The sequence below is a fragment of the Echiichthys vipera genome (assembly GCF_963691815.1).
Source record: "Echiichthys vipera genome assembly, chromosome: 22".
Taxonomy (NCBI): domain Eukaryota; kingdom Metazoa; phylum Chordata; class Actinopteri; order Perciformes; family Trachinidae; genus Echiichthys; species Echiichthys vipera.
The window spans coordinates 16,514,083-16,531,230 of NC_139847.1; positions in this window are offsets into that span (position 1 = coordinate 16,514,083).

Here is a 17,148-nt window from a genome sequence, read left to right on the forward strand (position 1 = left end):
CTTCAAACCGGCCCAACTATCCCTTTAAAGCCGATGAAACCAATTCTAATACACCACGCTCCGGCTCACTCCCCTTTTTACTTCGTCCACCTCCAGCTCATCCCCAAGCAAATCTCTCCCGATGGTCTCTCACTCCCTCTTCCACCTTCTCCCCTCAATTTACATCCACTTACAGTAATCATTTTTATTCACCCCCTTCTTCTCCTCCCTCTTCTTCACTCTCACCTCAGCGAGCGTGTGACCTGTTGGGGTTCATGGTGATCTCTTTATCATGCTCTGGGTCTGTCTTTTATTTCCCATGCTTGCTCCAAACTCCTTTACCTTGCACCGTTACCGCCACTCTCCTCCCTCCCCGTTTTCCTATATTTCTGCTCCTCAGCAGCTCCTCCACTCCCTTGGGGTTCGGGATCGTATTCTTCTTCTCTGATGTGTAACAGCAGGCAGCGTGCCAAATAAATGCTTAAGTAGCTCCGCTTGCATTGGTTCCCATCGCATGGCCGCCTCTTTCTGTCTATATAACTCAGCATCCGCCCTACCACACACAAATACACATACACACCCCATTAACTAGAGTGGCATCTGCTTTGAATTGTACCCATCTGAGCACTGGCGTAGTCCCCACGTCCATGAATCGGCCAGTTTTAATTGCACTGCCACATGTCCCAATGGTGCCGGCTGCCACAGTGAGCAAAAAGAAAGAGACCTGCACAGTGTGACTTTGCATTTTTCATGACTTCCTCTACCCCCAGAAACGGGTGATCAAATATGCACATGCAGTCATTATTAACATTAGTAGGTTCGTATGCCACTTGGGCCTGCATGTGTGTGTGAGTGTGTGGGACTCTGCTGAGAGAGGAGCTAAGGCCTGATGTATTCAAGAGATAGCAAGCTCACATATGGGGAACATGCACTCATTGATAAGCATGGAGGAGGCATCCCCCTTCTGTTAGTGGTGATGGATGACAGCAAATTTATCCCACCTATCATATCTTTAATCTCACTTTGTCCTCACTTCAGGCCTTTAGATTGAAAAATAGCTGTTTTCTTGTATTGCTATGAGGACATTTGAACATTGAAAAATAAAATAAATCAAAGTATATGCTGATGAGCATCCACGCCATCTCTTTAAAGTGTAATTCATGCAAAAACATCCCATGGTCTTGTTGGGCACTTATATACATCAAATAAGCCATAGAGACAGGTTTTTTTCATGTAACAACTATTAACGGAGAAATCCGGTAGAGTTGCTCACAGTCGGGCGTGGCTAACATTGATTAGCTTGGGGCAGTACTGTGAAGACATTCAAACGTCTTTTGTAACCACTAATACTGCTCAAAATAACACCAAACCTCTGCAGCAGCATGAGAAGAGTCCTTACACATATATACACATGTTCGATCCTTTAAAGTAACATTTCAGTTTATCACAGCTAGTGTCTTATTATTGTAGTTTTATAATGTTTATAATATTGTACTCAACAAAGCGTCTGACAAAATAGCAACATGGGTATAACCAAGTCCATTTATTAACTAAAGCCCTTTATTTGGATGATGCTTGATGTTTTTTAATCCGTCTTTCCATAGGAAAAATGTATGCATCTACAGTCGATCAAGTTAAAACCAGGAAGTAACATGCACAACATTGTGGATAGAAAGGATAACCAAAACTACAAAATGAAACCCAAGTTGTGAAAAAGTGAAATCTGCCGTCACATCTAACACACATTTGAGTGTCTATGTATGTTTCTGTGTCCCCACGTGAATAATAAGCAGAACGAGTCATCATTTCCCAGGTTATTAGGCAGACTAATCCTGGCCATGACTGTAATTGTTTTTGATATATTTGAATTAGCCACTTCTCACATTTCTTTTGTTTTCGTTGCAGCTTGCTGCCTTGTGAGCAAAGCATTTGCAAACAGAGAGACGGCATAAGGAGCAGAGCTAAATCAACACGATGAAAGCAGAAAGTGGCTCCTCTGGGAAGAGTACCCAAATGACAGACATCTCAACGACTCCATCACGAGCAACATCATTGTTCCAGATGGATGATGTTCGGCTTAAAGCAACAATTTGCTCACGATGTGTATAACACTTGAACTTTTCAGCGTTATTAGATTTGGTGATTAGATTGAAACCTAATAGTCCCCATGGGGAAACTGGGCTTGTTGCAGCAGCAGAGCGGGGGATCTAGAAGAATTTAACAAATTCAAAGTACTGCAGATAATACTACATGAAATTATAAAAGGGAATAATGGCTGACAGATGACTTTTACCATGATCTTGGGTTTTGGTTTAGTTTGTTTCCTGTTTTATTTTGACAGTCATGCTCCCTTTGTTTGATGTCTTTTTTACTTCCTGTGTTTGGGTGTCCCCTGTGTTGGTTTATTAGTTCCTTGTGTATTTTACCCAGTTCCAGTTCTATTGTATGGTTGTTATAGCTGCCTCTCCGACTAAATATAAGCCACAATTCATACAGCTGTCTTTTTAAGCTTTATTTCTCTCTGCTCCTTAGCAGACACCGTGAAAACTATCAAAGAAAACAAAGATACATAAACAAAATCATTTCAAAATCTCTTAATCAAGTGTCAGTTATCAGACAGGCCTATACACGTGAGGAAAGGTAATCTTAAAACTTCAAAACATACAGTACAAGTGCACACGGAATATCTCACACCAATATGGAAACAAATGAGGTTACAATAAAGCTGCTGCCCCCGCAACCCGACCCCGGATGAGAGGTTGAAGATTAGATAAGATGAGATGTGATGAATTTACCGTGTGCACCTCTCAAACTGCGCAGAATGATTTAAGTTTTTGGCCGTGCACTCCTTCTCTGTCGCCTTGATGGGTCTCTCTGCCGCCATGCTTAGCTTACATCCCATAATGCAAAATCACGACCAAACTGGTCATGTGACCCCTCAAACTCTTGAACTGGCATTATTTACACAGTTTACACAAAACAGTCTGGATTTCAAAATAAAGGTATCCCTTTACATACTTACACCATATGAATAAAATATGAACAGAAAAATGTTAGTTTTTGAGCCTGTTTAATATATCCAGATGCTTTTGTTTTCTGGGTTTGGGTTTTCTGCTTCCTTTGTTTTCCTCCTCTGTTCCTGTCTTTGCCCGTCTACCCACCTGCTCCACATCAGCCTTGTTAGTCCATCCTTGTTCCCTCAGGCCTAGTCCATGCGGACGCGGGTATTTTTGAAACCAAACTTTATTTATTTAAAAAAATATCTCCGTCCACATGCAATGGCAAAATCCGCCTTTCCAAAGCAGTGGGTGGCGATGGCGCTCCTAACGGGAAGGCCATTTTAGCCAATCACAAGGCTAGAAAAAATATTTATTCAAAATAATAATCATTTTTATTATTCTCTTAAAAGATCACACTGCATCTCTGTTGCTGGATATGGTTGAGTAGTTGTATGAGACCCAAACAAAGTGCTGATAAGTTGCTAAATAGCACCAGTATTTTTGGCGAGGTCTTCCATAACAGTAACTCCATCAGCTGGTCCCTTCTAGAGTGCTCCACAAGTCTCCATGGATACCACTCACTGATTACCATCGCACAGTGCGACGTCAAACAATGTCAACAAGAACTTTTTCCTGTCCACACACTTTTCCAAGAAGTTCACCCAGGACTGAACACGCGGTTTCAAAGCTACCCGCGTTCGTGTGGACGGCCCCTCAGCAGGCCAGTCGGCTCCCTGCCTGCGTTATCACCTCAGTCCCCTTCACCTTGTGTTTCTCTGCCCATCTTTCCAGCTGCACTTTATTTCCTCATCAGATTAGTTTATTTAATGGTTTTCAGTTCAGTCTTCAGCCCTATTTGGACGGAATTAGTTTAATGTGAGGTAAAGTCACTTTTACCAGAGGCTTTAGTCCTGTCCGATTGCACCATGTCAGTAATTATTCTGCAGAATGTCAGTAAAAATTACAGAGGTTTTGCCCTTAAGTAAAATGGTCTAGAGAAAATACCTCAGGTAAAACTAATCCCGTCTGAATACCACCCTCTGTAAATATACGTTGATATTCCGTCGTATCCTGTTCATGTGTAGTTTCCTCATTTTTTTGAGCATTGAGGTGCTTGAAGTAGCACTCATCACTTTGTTTAGATGATCGATTCTGTTGTTATGTTTAGTTGGTTTTGTGATATGAGGAAGCTACGTAGCAGGTACAGCGACAGCGGGAGTGCGCAAACCAAGTAACCCCTCCCTGGTAGAGTACAGGGATTTCCCGTGGGAATTGGTCATTTATATTACAGACGTCCTGAGGTCCCCACATCAAACTGATCCAGTCCCAAAAGGGCTTTTGTTGGATCCTTGGTTTTGTCATGTTGAGACCAGTTTTGTCTCGCCTACACCAAACTTAAAATTGTTGTTCAAGTTCCTGTTGTCTGCAGTCTCCCTAGGTCTACCTGCCCCACTCTATATGACAACAACCTGGATTTGCAATGGACATAGAGTGATGGGGACGTAGTAATAAGCAGTTCCAATGAAAACGGTTCACAGCGAGGGCTGTGGAGTAATGTTAAAAATCACAGCACTCTTGTTTTCCTTTAGTGTTTAGCGTTTATTTACTGTATCTTTATTCTTTTGTAATTTAGAACAGCACAAATGTTTCATCTGATACCATGCTCAGGTTGATTTATTTTTACTGAGCATAAACTGTCTTGAGTTGGAAGTGCAGATTACCCTGACTAATCAGGTGCAGTCAGAGAAAGGGTCCTAAATGCCATTTTTCAAAGTTATAGAGCACCATAAATTCCACTCCCATTGTATTTGGGTGGAGGCTAATTAAACCAACCCTATATGCATGGCTAGATACCACTGTAGCTAAGAAGCCAAAAAATGTCTTTTTGTCATTTGAACCAGCATTGCTGAACCGGCCCTTTAAATTGGTTAACAAGGGGAGACGGGGCCATGAAATGTCCTTTTGCTTTCAAAGTAGGACATGCCAGAGAGAGTGTGAGAGACATTAATGTATGCACTGCAGGCTGTCTTCATTAATTTTATGAAGCAATATTGATTCGACATCTAGTTGGTTTATAAAAGATTTTACATTTGTTGTAGGGGAAATAAAGATAAACAAAAAATCAACAACATGTACAAGAAAAGAACAATACTTCGCCGACTATGATCCGTAGTAACATCAGTTCTGAGATACACATCTGAGAGTCTGTTTAATTGCTTAACAATTGTACCTTGAAACTGTCGATACCTACATCCCCAGGTATTTGCAGTAACACAGAATCCAACTTCCATTTTAATGAGATATTCTTAAACTCACACATTTATGTCCTCCAAAGTAAGTGCAACTCTGAAAATATTACTTATTTGTCTGTCTTCCGTGCCAAACTTGGCAAAAGGTAATTATGTCTTCTTTGCAATTATAGATAACAGCGGTTTAAAAAAAAAGCTGCCCTGTGAAAACTGCATACAGATTAACTGTATAGTTAAGCCAGACAGTGGGCACTCTCATTTTAAGGTGAGTGTTAAGAAAATGAAGAAAAATATAGAAAATATTCTTCCAAGTCAAATGTGCTATTAAAATGAACCATTGTGGATGGGACAAGGCATGGGTGCCCAATCCTGGTCCTGGAGGGCCACTTTCCTGCATGTTTTAGGTTTCTCTCTGCTCCAACACACCTGAATCTAATGATGTGCTCGTTATCAAGCAGCTGAAGCTCACCACAGGTTTGAAAGTTGTTAGACTCAAGTGTGTTAGAGCAGGGAGAAACCTAAAACATGCAGGACAGTGGCCCTCCGGGACCAGGATTGGGCAGCCCTGCTTTAAAGTATTTAAGATTTCTTGCACATTATGGGACTGTACTGAAAATGTAAAAAAAAAGTAAAAGTTTAAAGGTCATATATTGTAGGGGGGGGGGGGGGGTCTCCACTTCTTTTTGATTATAAAGCAGGTGAAGGTGCTATATAAACTGTGAAAGTAACAAAATGCTCAATCCACAGAGAAATACACACAGCCCATGATCAGAAACTGTTCTTTAAATAGTTGTGATGTTTCAAATGTACTATTTACATATATATATATATATATATATATATATATATATATATATATATATATAGGCAGAAAGTGCAAATAAAATGCTGCTACAGTCATTTTCCAGCTGCAATGACGGTGAAGAAAGTGCACATGTGAAAGATCCAGAAACACTGACCAATCAGAGCAGACTGGGCTATTTCGGGAGGGGGTCTTAAAGAGACAGGCGCAAAAAGGGAACGTTTTAGACAGAGTGAACCCAGGTATATTCAGACAGACATTATGAGAAAAAAAATGTGTTTTTTTAAAAATGAAAGCATGTAAAAATATTCTAGAAACCCAAAATACAAGTATGAACCTTAACATGAGCAGACTATGGGACCTTTAATTTGATCTTCCATTACACCAGTTGAGCAGAGCAGCATTACATGTAAATGAGGGATCTGCCTGTCACCAATGGAGCTGATTTACTGATGTATAAAGACATTCCACTGTGAAAATGTCCCCCGACACTTTTCTTTGAGAGAGCACCAATAAAACATGTCCCTTTTCTCTTTTCTCACATGACTAATAAGCCCAGAAGTGTTGTGGAGGTTTGCTTTTCTATCCGTCTTTGCTCTTCCAACCAAGGAAACCTTCATTGTAACCTGTCGAAATCCTCATACTGCCATCTACATTTCTTACTGCTAATTCTGGTTGTCCTCAGCAAGGCTTAACCACCAATAAACCGCTCTCCTCCTTCCATATCAGATGTCTCCAAAACCCCCCAGAGCCAAGCCACAGTCCTCTGCTAATTAACTCCTCTGATGGAATTCAGGCTGGGAGGTATGCTGATCACCTTTTTAGCCGGCATTTGTCTTGTTAGAATATTAAAAGCCTCATAATGTTGAATTTATGGATGCAAACATCTATCCTTCTCCCAGCCTTGAATTTAGCTCCTGGCGCCCGCATGCCCATCAGTGGGAAATTCAGGTGTTGTTGTCGAAAAACAAGCATTCAGAAGGGGACTCATTAGAGGTGTGCAAACAGACTGATGGAGCTGGAACACGGGAGGAATAAGCAAGGTAAAGTGAATGAGATGGATGGCCTGAGCCGCAGCAGCCCCTAGGATGAAGCCACGATGTGACTGCTATACATGTTGTGTGACAGCTTTGATTAAGATGCTTACCGGCTAATCCGCTGCCTCTATGTCTTTTTCTGACTCTTACACGAGCGTATAGACGGAGCAATGGTGGAAAGCGTCGAGGACAGAGGGAGAGAATGCTTCACTCAATAACAGGATGGATGTTTGTTCATGAGCCGAGTCAAGGACGGCAATCTCAGTCACCAATCCAAATCAACACGCGTCTGTGGCACCACAGTTCAAATGCAATGCTTGTGTAAGTCGCTGTGCACATTACATTTTTGGGGTTATTTTAACTACTTAAGTGTGCGTATAATCATCCCAAATAAGCCGTCGAGACAGGTTTTTTTTGTGTATGAACAAAAACAGTGAAATCCGGTAGAGTCGCTAACAGCCAGACGTTGCAGTGATTAGCTCGGGGCAGTGCTGTGAAGGCATTCAAACGTCTTTTTTAACCACTTATACTGCTCCAAATAACACCAAACCTCTGCAGTAGCATAAGAAGAGTCCTTACAAATGAAACAAAGCTCCAACAATGTAGTTAGTGAACCAAGAGTTTATTAAAAGACTGTTTTAAAGACTTACCAACTGGCCCAGGTACCAGCTCCTCTCATAGTAAAGTCCATTCAAGTGGATTACCAAAGTCAATCCCAAAGGAAGGAGCCCATTGGTGCTTTGTTTTCTGTGTAGGGACTCTTCTCATGCTACTGCAAAGGTTTGCTGTTATTCTGAGCAGTATAAGTGGTTAAACAAGTCGTTTGTTTAACTGCCCCGAGCTAATCACTGTTAGCCACGTCCGGCTGTTAGCGACTCTACAGGATTTCTCTGTTAATAGTTTATACAAGGAAAAATTTGTCGGTTTATTTGATTTATATAAGTGCTGAAATAGACTATGGGATGATTTTGTGCCAGAATTACACTTTAAAGAAGCCTTAATCTGAATGAACTGTTTGAACGCCATTCAACAGGTTTATTATGCGTTGGTTTGAACGCCAGAATCAACCTCTGATGGGACCCAACAACCGATCTCTGGTCTGCTTCAGATAACTGTCAAGTGAACTGCGTTAATGTCGTTTTTTCCTGTTTTGGTGAATGGTAAATGATTCTGTCACGAGAGCCAGCCGTCTTCTGTGGATGTCTTGTGAGATGTTGAAATGCACGGTCCTCTCAGGGGCATTGTCCTCCCGGCAGGTTTAGGCAGGTGACTCGGGAAGGAGTGGCTCTGAGCCTGCTACGCCACTCGTGGAGACACCGGTGAACCTGGAGACTCTGCGTGCTGAGAGCACATGAATAGCCTAAGCATAAAGCCTAAACTTTAAGACAGAAATGAAAGTCAGACAAATTCTTTATTTTCATTTTTATTTTTTTTAAATGTTGGTATACAGTAGTTGGGCTAGCTGAACAGAACCTGATAGTGCTCCATGATATGATATCCGGTTAGACATTGTGAGGGCTATGTTGTCTTTTTACCAGCCAACTGTTTGACCAATGATCAAAAGACATTTCCAACCACACAACTTTTGTATATAATTTTCCGGACTGTTTGAGTTTGGTCCTTGTGAATGCAATGATTCACATTGGTGCGATTCAGGAACAGGGTTCTTAGTTTTTTTCCCCTTGAGTCATTTAGTTCCTTACTGCCATTGTTTTATGAGGGACAGTTGTCAGTGTAACCTGGTGTCGAGACCACAGGTGTTTTTCACACTCCCACGTCTCACACCAAAGCAATATGCTGACATTTGAATTACCAGCTCCGTCAGGTTCGCGTCTCAGCCCCGATTAATGAACGTAAATGTGACCTGAAGTGTTTATGTAAACTTAAAGTCTGTTTTTAAGAGGTTGATGTCCAATAACATGTCTGAATAAATATATTTGTGCTGTGTCTGGAGACAGAGCCCGAGAGCTGCACACTCTGCTCTGGTTTAATCCCACAGACTCTCTCTTGAACTCTGCCCAGCAGCTGGGAGGCAAGACAGGAACACTGAGGAGCTGCAGTGTTTATTCATGGACTAACTGTAACCTACGCTGTACATTTACTGACTGTGATTTTCTGCTCTGCTGTTGGACACTTGGAAATTCAAGGACCATTTAGAACCGGTGTAGAAACTCGCTTCATGTGTTTGGTAAACACTTTACGCCTACGAGTGTGATGCCGATGTGGCGTCTGTGGTCAGGGCATGACTCACCAGGCTCAGACTAGCCTATGACGATGATGTCGATGTCACATAGTTCTACATTTCATCGATGAGAACTTAAGCTGCAGCTGTAGATCTGAATGTTCAGCTTTAGAAACCAACAAAAAAGACATTTGTTCGTTCAACAAACCTGTTTACTGTTTTATTTTCTCATATCAAAGTTGACATTCTTAAAAAATGGATGAACAAATCCAACAAATGAGACCGTCCTTCGCTACCATGCAGAAGTAAGTTAGTGTAAATGTAAATGTGCACTGGTCATATTGATGTTCCACTGTATAATGTGATGTTTCTGTGAGCTGCTTCAAACTGTGCTGGACTCAATCTGTTTCACAGAAAATGATGCTGAGGCAGTTTGTGCTCATGAAGCAGCAGGATCGACTTCCTGATCATTTATCCGTCAGACACATGAAGACCTGGCTGCTGACGGGAAGAAGCTTCCTGGAGGAGGGAGTCAGAGCGATCATTGATGTGACTCATACACTGATGGAAAACTGACATGTTACATCAGAGATAATGTGTCAGAGTTACAGAGGTTAGATAACACCATCTTTTTATTTTGACAGGTTTCAGGAAATAATCGAGAGGGAAGGGATTAACCATCTGTTCAGGGCTGAACTGGTGAGTAAAATATGGTGGATCTTCAGATTTTAGAGAGATATTTAAATGTTAACTGCATGTAAAATCTGTTGACTCAGCTATATTCCTGTTAAGACTAAATGAGTGATGTTGACAGGCCTGGACGACAGCGAGGCATTTCTGTCTCAGTCAGATGGAACAGGAGCTTCTGGAAGAGCTGGACAGAGAAAAGCATCTTTCACAGTTGTTCAGCAGGAAGGTCACTGGAAGGCCTGCACATGTTTGTCTCAATCGTCCACCCTACTGCAGAGGAGGATGTACAAACCTTCCTTCCGTCCCTGCACAGCGAGCTGCTGCAGATCTTTGGTGGCATTCAGATCACCAGCAGCCTGCTCTCTGCGGGGGATGTAAAAGCAGCAGAGCTCCTGGAGCTCCAGTACTGTGCCCCTGGACACTGCTCTTAAGATCCTCCTGGAGGAACCAGAGCAGAGATGAGCAAACCGCTGACTAAGCTCCCTGCCTTTTTCAGTTTGGATCAATTTCTAAAACTCTCCTGCTTGTTGTCTGCACCTAAGGAGCCCGATCCACGATCAAAGCCGTCCATGGGAGGTTTGACAAGGGCTCCAAGTCCTTCCAACAGATGGACTAAGATGAAAGCTATTACACTGCCACAGAGGGTGTCATCTCTGCCGTCTAGTATATGGACAATGAAGTGCAGACTGCATCCAGAAAGGCACACCTTCAGCTGGAAGAAGGGTTTCTGGAGAAGAGGGAGGCTTCTCTAGGAGTCACTTCCTCAGAGGAGCTGGAAAGGGGACTCAGGAAGAAGAAGGTTTTTCTACGAGTCAGTCTAGATGAAGAGATTTGCCATCTTCCTCAGCATACCTTTGACGAGGCAATCACGGGTTTTTCCACACCCTCTGGCAAAATGTCCCTTCTTTTCCCACTGTGGTGGCACGTAGTTGAGGCCATTTTACCGTCCCTGAGTTTTCTCCATGAAGAGTTTGAATGTTTTTACAGGAAAACCTGCTCGGCCAGTCTCCCCAGCCATCCATGTTGAAATGAAAAAGCACAACACGTGTAGTTACAAAAATGTAGAGGTTCACGACCAAATGGGACAACACGTTTTGGTGCCTTTGCACCGGACACAAACTGAGCAGCAGCGTCATTCTTTGTGCATGAGCCGTCACAATCCCTGGTTTAGGATTCTGTCGTCCAGGATCTGGACCATAAAGTGCAGACTGCTGCATCCTGCCAGGGCCGTCCTGAGCCCAGCAACTCAGAGGATCAGGAACATCAACTTCTGGAGAAGAGGGAGGCTTGTCCAGGAGTGTCTGCGGATGATGAGGTCGCCTCTGTGCAAAATGTTACAACGAAAGACACATGGTTAGTCAGACCAGTGCGACTGTGGACATGGATGATGAAGAGGAGGTAAATAAGACACAGTAATCCCTTGTTCAGCACTGTGAACACAACAGGAAGAAGTGAGTGTGTGTCTTCCTGGATCTGGAAGATGATGACACACTGCTTTCGTGTTTCCACTGAGGTCTAAATGGCAGCAACCTCTCTGCATAAATACTGTTCATTTTAAATAATTTAGTTTCTATTTAGGGTTTACGTACATGCACAAAATGTCCGTAAGACTAATGTTCTCTTTCATTTCCTGGAAACTGCCAGCCCTCTTTAACAGCCCAGAACACATATTTAATTCTCATCTTCATTTTCCTCAATTACAATGTTTTAGAATGTTCCTATATTCACTAGAACAGCTGGACACAGTAGGGTTTTTTTTTTTTAAAGAAATTATTACTCAAATGGTAAATATTGCATTTTTGGGGACTATTTTCACCTTGATACACATTGTCTGTGCTGGTCAGCAGCAGGACAGTGTGTGTGGCATTGAGTCCAAAGAAACTAAAGTGTGTGTAATGAAGGAACATCACATCCAGTGCAACAGTGTGGCTCACTGGTGTGTTTTTTTGGATGACACCGGAGCTCTGGCACAGAGGAAGAAGATATATCAGGATTTGCTTACACAGCCAAGACTTGTACCTTAAAGCCCGGGATTATGTGACAACCAGGAGGTATTGAATGTGATTAAACAAAACTTGATTTGATTTGAGAGTAAATAAAAGCATTCATTTGTGGATTATATTATGCACTCATTGCAGGGGTAGAAAATGCATTTCTCTCCTGTGATGAAACCGACTTTGCCTGGCTGTAACCGACTTTCTCCAGCTAGGATATTTCGTGGCCTAATTGCTGCCAGTGGCTAAATCCTACCCATTTGCATCGATCTCCTTTGAAGAGAGATGCAGATGAGCTTAACGAGTGTGCTAATTATGCTCGCTCGGCGTGGGGGGGCCTGCTGTAACCGCAACTTTCCGTGTGCGAGTGTGTATGCATATGTGAGGTTTTTACGCTTGTGCATGCCTGAGTGTTTGTTTTTGTACGCGCAAAAATGCTGGGGGACAAACAACCTGACATTTACAGAGTGACTTTGTTTGAATCTCATTCAGTGGATTAATAACAAGTCTGGGTGTGCTTTGATTGCAATATTTGGAGCTACACATTAGCCCAGTATCAGAAAACAACCTGACATGCTATCAACAACAACAAAAAAAGAAGGAAAACCAGAAACTATTTTGTTGAAGACGTCCACAAATGAATATTTTCAGTGTTGACATGAAAATGGAGAAAATGCTGTTGTGTGTTAGTGTGTGTACCTGAGGCTGTTTTGGTACAGTGTATGCGTGTGTGTTGCTCTGCCATGACTGGTGTCGTCTCCCCTAGCACACAATAGCCTGGACACCAAGACAAAATGTCACTCGACAGGCCTGTCTCTTCTATCCCTCTCTGCCTCCCTTCCTCTCTCTCTCTCTCTCTCTCTCCCCTCATTCTTTGCTCTTTGCTGAAAGGGATGTAATGACATGGACGAGTGACAGAGCTGGAGCATGAAAAGCTGTGACATCTGGGCACAATACGTACATTTGTGACTAAACATCTCAGAGACATGAAAGCGCCCTAACAGATAGATAATTGGCTGCGGTTGCGGCTCCTCAAAGCGAGCCGAAGACAGCGAAGGACTGCAACCGTCAAAACACATCAAGGTTAATTGAGAATTTCAGAAATGTTGGGTTCTTCTTTTTAAATCTCTCCAGCACGCCATCCAGCAGGCAAAGCTTTTGGCGCACAAAGGGTATTTTTATTGCTAACGGGATGGAGCTGTCGTATTTTTTATTTTTGCTGTTACCCCGCTGAGGTTTCACTCTGCTGACTTGGATTTCAAGTTGCAACTCGACAGAAAATAAAAGAATTAAGACTCGACACAGACTAGAAAGTTAAAGACTTGTGACTTGACTTGAGACGTGGCGTCTGTGTTCATTATATGTTTTCAGTTTAAATATTAAAAATGTTCAGTGTTGTCATTGTTAACATTACTGACTGTGTACCGGGACCTGGTGTCTGTGAGGGTTGATGTTAGCTAATGTTAGCCAGATACAATCGGTTCCCTCGCAAATCCTAAGCTATCAAACGTTAGCCAGATACATGCTGTGACTCAAATCAGTGCTTCCACCCTTTGAATCACTACAGTATTTTGCACATATTCTTTTCACACAGATGAAAAATGCCAACATGCAGTGCACTCAAAACGGTAAGAAAGTCGAGTGTGGAATGCTGGACACTACTCCCCCTCAATGGTCACCATCTTTGCTACGTAACTATAGCTATAGCACCAACGTCTGTTCAAACTGGTGGAACTAGAGGGCGAGGAAGCTGCAGTAGTTGCGATTAGAGCAGGAAACATCCTAACACCTAACTACCAAATGTCCTGTTTCATTCCCTAACTACCACTATACCGTAGTTGGATAATGAGAAAACAAACAGGCAGATATTTTGGTGGGTGTCCACTGTCTATTTGCGGTAACACTGCTGGGTGTCTATTGGCAGCTACTTTTCTAAAGCCTTTTTTTTTTAGTTTTTTTGCATTTATTTCACTGAATATCAATAATTATAATACAAATTCAGTTTGCCATGCTTTTTGAATAGGTTAGACAAATTGGCCAATAATATTGTTAGAAAGGTAGGCCTACCTTGTCTTTTCTCTTTATCAGGGCTGCCCGACCTCGTCCTGGAGGGCCACTGTCCTGCATGTTTTAGGTTTCTCTCTGCTCCAACACACCTGAATCTAATGATGTGCTCGTTATCAAGCAGCTGAAGCCTGTCACAGGTTTGATAATCATTAGACTCAAGTGTGTCGGAGCAGGGAGAAACCTAAAACATGCAGGGCAGTGGCCCTCCGGGAGCAGGATCGGGCAGCCCTGCTCTTTATGAAATTTGGATACCACAGGTAAGTGAGGTGACTTGGACCTTGACTTACCTTAACTAAAGACTGAACATGACTTGCCTAAGAAAAAATGACTTAGGGCTTACTTGAGACTTGGACCAAACGACTTGAGCCCCATGTCTTCTGAGGTCTCACTGCAGTGCTCCCATCTGTCACGTTACCCGTTCACGAGGAAAAAAAGCACAATGTTGACTTCATGTTGACGAGACTGGCTGTTTCCACTTGATTTGCCTCGCATTAAAGTCCCCCTGCAGAACAAAGATGCATCGCCACCAGCTATACCGAACAATATAGTAAACAAGAAGAGGAGACTGGATTTTCAAAGCAACCCATGACAGTACATTACGCTGAAAGAGAAGGGACGTGGAAATGAATGGTAAGCAACATTCCTTGTTTTTTTTCTGGATGGAAGCATCTTTCCTTGTCATTGTCACAGCGCGCCATTGTCATACTCCTACAAAAAGGTTGCATAGGGATGAAATAAAGGGTTAGGCAACAGCAGCTGTCATGTAAATATGTGTTGGTTGCAAGACCAGCTACCAGTTCCCATTTGTACACACACTCGATTTGCTCGTTTAAAAGCGACTAATGTTCTGCTTGTCGTGCGCTTCACTGTTTTCGCCGGAGCAGAATGTTTCCTCGGACTGCAGCTCCATCAAGACAAGACAGGCAGAGGGCAAACAACCTGAGGGGATCAGACACATACATGCACAGGCGTCTGCTCAAACACACCGAGGTTTGGCGAAAAGTAAAGCAGTCACCGGAAAGGAGGGGCGGGCGGGCTGAAGTGAGATGGATGTTGGCTCTCGGAGGAACCTCACAACACACGGCTGCTGGGACTCAGAGATAATTTGTAGCTCGCCTGTGAAAACAAGATGTAAAGCCATACTTCACTGTTGTCCGCGCTGTCCCACCTGCCACGGGCCGGAATGAAAATGACCCGTGTTTTCGGCGCACAGTAAGTAAGCGTCCCTCCGCGTGCAACCCAACGGGTGGGCAGAGCTGTAAATCATACCAGATGAACACTCACTGGTTACAGGTTCAGTTCACAGTTGATGATGAAGGCTTGTGACTCGTGAGGCCTATTTTTAATTAGCTACATGGTCATTAAGATGTGTTAATTGTATGCATTGTATTAATGCTGCGTCAAAGTCAGCTAAGGACGTGGCTCGACGGAAACTGCGGTTTAGCGACTCTCCAGTAATGCAGTGTGACCCTGTGTAATTTCAGTATGATAATTGGAAGAAGTCCCCCCCCAACCCACACACACACTCACACACACACACACACACACACACACACACACACACACACACACACACACACACACACACACACACACACACACACACACACACACACACACACACAAACACACTACAAACTTTGGCAGATGAGAAAGCAATAGAGCACCCCCTTTTGGTGGGCTCCCTGCAGGGATTAGTCTATTTTCATAACATCAGCATCAGTCCCCCAACACCTCAGCTGGCAGGAAACACATCCAACATTAGAGGTAAAGAAGAAATTCACCAGTGTTTTCCAAATTGCAGTGATGGAAAAATTGCAAAGTGCTGCCCACCAATGCACCCTCGGCACCGCTGAGCCCATCAGTCAGTGTTATGTGGCAATTTGGTGCATACGGTGAGGCTGAGGAAAAGGGTTTCTAAAGCCCAGCAACACCTCAGTGGAGAAAATTAATTATTCATTCAAAAGCAGCACAATCGTAGCTACAATTCAGCCCTGCTGTGAATAATACATTTCAGATGTGACGCATTAAACAAAGCAGGTTAAAAAATAAAAACGTGTTTGATTTGCTTTTCCATTTGTGAAGTGGAGGTCGGTGAATAGCAGTGAGTTCGAGCCATCCGAGCTTAGATGTGATTATACCAGATTTAACACGAAAACAAAAAGAAACAGGCAAATTGATTTATTTTTTTCTTCTTTTTAAACATTTAGAGCTTTGAAAGTCAGAACTGACTTGGGAATATCTGCCTGCACCCACATGCCTCCTGTACGACACCGGAGGCCATTACAAGACTGCTTTCATGTCAGTCCCAAATCTAATAGCTAGAGTTACGAAACTGTAACACGGCTGCCGCCATTTTGGTTCAAGTGTCCTCCAAACGGATGTGCCCAAACAACGCAGGTTCGTCTCTTTGATGCTGCCTTCAGTGACTCAGTGGAATGTCGTAATTGGGACAACATTTGGAGGACTGGTTTAATGCGTTAAAAAAGGCATGCGAGGGAGCTAGATAGTATGGCATTGTTGTAGCAGAACAACTGAGCACCTATGACAGTTGCATGTGTGGTTGTAGAAAATAGACACATATGGGTATTAAAAAAAAGTCGAAGTCACATAAAGAAATTCTGAAAGTTGAAGCTATAATATATTATCAGCATTCTTTCCCTCTCTTCGAAACAGTTTTGTTACACTGTATTGTATTTCCTGTGACTATTTTGTTTGTTTTTTGTCAAGCCTCATGTGCGGGGAAAAGCATAATATCCCGTATCTCCGTAACCATAGACATAAAGAGTAGACGCCTCGTCGAACGTTGGGCCTATTGGCGCTGACGAGCGGTGGGGCCGCCATCTTGGCCCGGTCGCCCGCTCCACTCAGTGTAAGGACAGGACACGGTTCAGCGTATTTTAATATTCACAGTGGGATTAACAGTAATAGAATATTCTGATATATGATATATGTGATGTATGATAGGTGTTTTGCAAACACTATAAATATAAACACAACAAGAGAAATCATTTATAGAGTATTAATAGGCTATATTTCATACATGAATACATAAATCTCTCTCTCACTCACTCTCTCTCTTTCTCTCTCTCTCTCACACCCACACACACACACACACACACGCACGCACACACACACACACACACACA